Source organism: Orbicella faveolata, unplaced genomic scaffold, assembly GCF_042242905.1.
Source record: "Orbicella faveolata isolate gen_17 unplaced genomic scaffold, um_ofav_v1 contig_3, whole genome shotgun sequence".
Classification (NCBI taxonomy): Eukaryota; Metazoa; Cnidaria; class Anthozoa; order Scleractinia; family Merulinidae; genus Orbicella; species Orbicella faveolata.
Window position 1 is genome coordinate 9,686,710 of NW_028301558.1, and position 4,521 is coordinate 9,691,230.

A 4,521-nucleotide genomic window follows, 5' to 3' on the forward strand; every position below is an offset into this window, starting at 1 on the left:
TTTATTATTACTATTATTATTATTATTATTGTTACTGTTGTTATTGTTATTATTATTATTATTATTATTATTATTATTATTAATTTTTTTTTTTTTTTTTTGGCATGGTGTGTTTTAAACTAACCTGCCCGTGGGAAAATTTTGGGCGCGAACTTCCGTAACAGGAACAATAGAATAGAGAAAACAACAGAAACAATGAACTAGTTCTTTAAACAATAGAGGTGCGTGAAACAGGAAACGAATGAAATTACAAGTTCTAAAGAGGAACGTGGCTTCTGATCGGAGGGCACCGAAAAGAACGAACCAACAGAGAGTGTTTCTTTTGCGTCTGTCACGTCAGTGTGAACAGACCCGCAACCTCGTTCCCAGGGTCCCATCTCTTACACCCTCTAAAAAGGAAAAGAGAGAGCCCTGGGAACGATTTTGACTGACACGTTATTCGTCCGTTAGCATATAAAAGGAAAGTATTTCCGAACGACAATCTTGCTGCAACCTAGAAGTTTAATAGTTGACAACATGTAATGTCCACTGGAAGACCAATGCACTACGTCCCTGTAAGGGCTGGTACATATCGCTACCATCGATCGCTGAAAACAATTTCAGCGATCGTTGCAATTTATGGAAACAACCCTTCAGCAATCGTTGCGTCAATGGTCGCAGAGGATGATCGCGGTTCTATGTCAGTGATCGTTGTGATCATATGGAAACCCCTCTCCATAGATTGTAGAGGTTGTAGATTGTAAACCAGAATGCAGAGCACATTGTTTGATACAGGCCCCCTTGGACCTTTTATTTTTAAGTCTATACGATAAGTCGGGGTCCGGAAATGAGTTTACCACGCTATTCACCCAGCTGAGCAGAGGCAGCCCACGCTTGGAAAATGAGTGTCGGTATACATAGAGTGGTACTGAGGTTACGCAACAGTAGAAATATTGGGATTTGTATGGAAAAAACGGTTCTATTCTTAAGCCTAAAAAAATATGACCGAGTATTGAATAAAAACAAACCTTGTAGCTCGCTCTAAGTGTGTGTTTCCTTGTTTCTCGTGAGGTTTCTAGGCCGATTTATGCCCATTTTGGTGGTTTTTAGTTCCACTAGTTTTTCCTTTTTAGGCTGTTACGTAAACTTAAGACTCTGCATGTAGACGAACGCTCTTTTTCCGAGCTTGGGCTGCCTGTGATCTGACCAGCAAGCAGCATTTGCGTGCTGCGCGGGAAATCCATAAATCAACGACAGAGTGCAACTTCAAGTATGGCACCAGGGAGTCTGTCAGATCATCCTGAACTGGATACCTCATCTTAAGTCATTAAAAACTTTGCAAACAAATTGAGCCTCCTGAAGAAATACAAGTGTCTACCCCAGTCATGTGTGCCAGTCTTTTTACGTAAAGGTTATCTAGCCATCTATTACGTAAGCGATGCCCGTCGGGAGTGGGGTTAGGGAAGGACCGTTAGAAAAGTGATGGGGGGTAGGTGGGGAATTGCCAGCTTGCACGAATTTTTTTTTTTTTTTCGTTCATTGCTTGTGCACAAATTTTTTATCAGACATAGTTATTTAAAACATTGGAAAGACAACACTGCCGTGCTGCTACAATGTTTTTTGGATTTTCACCGGACATGCCAACGGTTGACATTTTAGCTACTGTTAAGTGAAACACTTTAACACATCTGTATATATGTTCTTTAATTAAACTTTTTTTCAAGGGTCATCATGGCATGCTCCCTCGCACTTTAGCTGAAGAGTTGATCAGATCTTCTTCAAGACTGAAGCATGGGCTTATACCTCCTAAATTTTCCTCCAAATAAGTTCAAAACTCCATTTCCTATAGAGGGGCTGTCCTCTGCAAGGCTATAGGATGATCAAATGCATCGATACTAGAGTGCACAGACGTAAAATCCTTTTTGAAAAATGTTGTTAATTGTCACACTTTCTGTAAGAATTTTAATTTTAATTTTTTTTGGCCTCAAATAATCAACAACAGATCTGAGAATTTTAACTATTTTTAACTATTGACTTCATTTAACAAAATTATATCTTTTATAAGAATGATTTTTATCCTTGTAGCTTCTTAAATATCCTTAGCATTTGTACCTTTTAATTTAGTACACGAGCCCACAAGCTTGTTAGCTTTGAAATTTTTTATCGTGTATAAATAAAGGTTGTATGTATGTATTTATGTCAGCTAAAACGTAAGTGTCAATGTGAGCCAGGTGTGTGTGGAAAATGAATCCTGTTTTAATTATATCGAATCTGGGAACAGCAGCGACCGACGTGCAGAGAAGTCTTTATAATAAGGTGCAAAGCAAAGCCTTCGAACAGACGGCCGTTATTTTGCCTTATACAGCTAAAAATAAGCTGAAATAATTTTTTTTTCCGTTGAACCAATGTAAGAATTCATAACACGTCTAAAAGTAACTAGTCCATAGTTATTCGCTAAGCGAGAAACTGCAGATTGAAAAATGGAAAGAAAAAAAAATTATTTCAGCTACGAAGAATTGTAACGACTTCATAAATATAAGAAAGATGGGATATTACTGAAACCCTAAACTATTTTCCTAGTAAATAATCTAAACATATCAAGCTTCTACCTAAAGGCGGGTTTTCCGCGTTACATGAACCATGCTAAGCTGCATTTTTTTTAAACGATAATTTGCCTTTTAAGGATTTTATGACGGTGTTTATCGTTCATCTAGTGATTGGATTGACATATTGACGATATGTTGATTTTATTTCCTCCAGGCTGTTACGTAATTGCTTGAATATAAATATTTGACGCGATTTCTTTTCTCCTTGCATGGTTGATAATTATTAGCTCCGAAAACAATGTTATTTAACAAAAAAGTTGTTTACATAAACGTACTAATACGAATAGTTTAATTTTAGTGAGATTACTTCCGAACAAGCTAGCGCGTTCATGTGCTGCTTGATAAAATGAATCCCATTAGTGAAGATTTGAAAAAGCTCTTTGAAACCGGTTAGTGGTTGGATATACGAAGTATTGTTTCGCCTTAAGGTATATATATCCAAGAGGCGAGAGGGCCACGATTTACACTTCAAACAGACGTGCGTTGAATCCAGTCGCCACACCTGCGGGTTGTTCCCCAATTCCAAACAACAAAAACAGCAAACAGTAACAAGAACCTGCGTCACTGGGCCACAATTTACTTGGCCGTACTCCAAGATCTGACAAGGAACTCAGATTTTGAGGCCGTAATTATTTTTTCAGAGGAAAGGTTATGAAGCCATTCGCAAAAAGTCTACAACCAAAACAAAACGGGCAAGAAGTAACTGAACTAATGCGCATTTCAACTCCTGACGACCGTGTTTACCGATATAGCTATAATTTAGGAATACTGGAGTTTTGTACGCAACGAAGAGAAAATGCGATGATTGTGGCAGCGAGGAGTCCTGTGAAAATTCAGCGCAGAGCACAAAAATACAACGATTTGGCGCGATTGGAAAACGAATCAGAAGATGGCATCGCCTTCCCGACTGTAATAGATGTCGCCCCTGCAACGAATTGCTCGCTGCAAGAAATTGAAATGCGCGTTAACGAACAGGAAAATATCTACAAAGTTCAACAAGTTCTTTCTGCCGAAGAAACTGTGAACGTGTGTCAGGGAAAAACGACTGAATCAAAAGAATGGTTAGAGACAAATGCAGCTCGAAAAGACCCTCTTCTTTCTGCAGCAGAATGCGTTACGAACAACAGCGAAGACTCTGAAGACAAGGCGTTTAACGCCCAATATAATTTGCCCCCGATAGAAAAGTTTCGCCGAGCTGCCCGTGTTCTAGGGGTTTGTTTACCACCAAAAGAACTTTATTGTCTACAAAGGCGAAATGGTGCATGCGAGGAAACCGAGTGGTCCCTTGAACACAGAACACTTCTTCGTATTTTGAACAAGAGATTTTAGACAGAGATATTATCGTGGTAAAGTAACAACTGCAAAGATCACATATCGGAAGTTATTGAATACATGATATGAACAAAAAAAATTAAAAACAAAAAAGTAGGTAAACCCGAGGTTTCGGCGCTTTACCTTTTAAAAAAGAGATGAACAGATACAGATGTTTGGAAATAATTATCTATTGCTACTTATTACTTTCTTGCGATTCTGTGCATCTTAAACAAGAAGGGTTTTAACAATTGAGAGATTCATTTGTCGTTGGCGGGTAACGCAAAGTTAAAATTGCTAATCGTGTAAGCGTGCGCTTAACCCGGCCCGCACAAATTGACAAAGTCGATGATATTTCGAGGAGAAAAACCAGCTTCTCCGATCTAATGAAGGAGTTTGTGTACGTAGTGATATTGTTTCGAGTTTAGCACGATATCGCGCGAAATCTTAAGGGTTTAATTTTCTGATGGAGAATACCCTGCCGGTAGATTTCTAATCTTTTCAGTTGCTACCGTGAGGTATATTTACAGCAACCATTTGAAACCAGTGATGACGTCACATGATAACAAAAAATGGCAGACGTTTTTGTCAAAACTAAATCGGTACGGCATAATTATGTTGACAT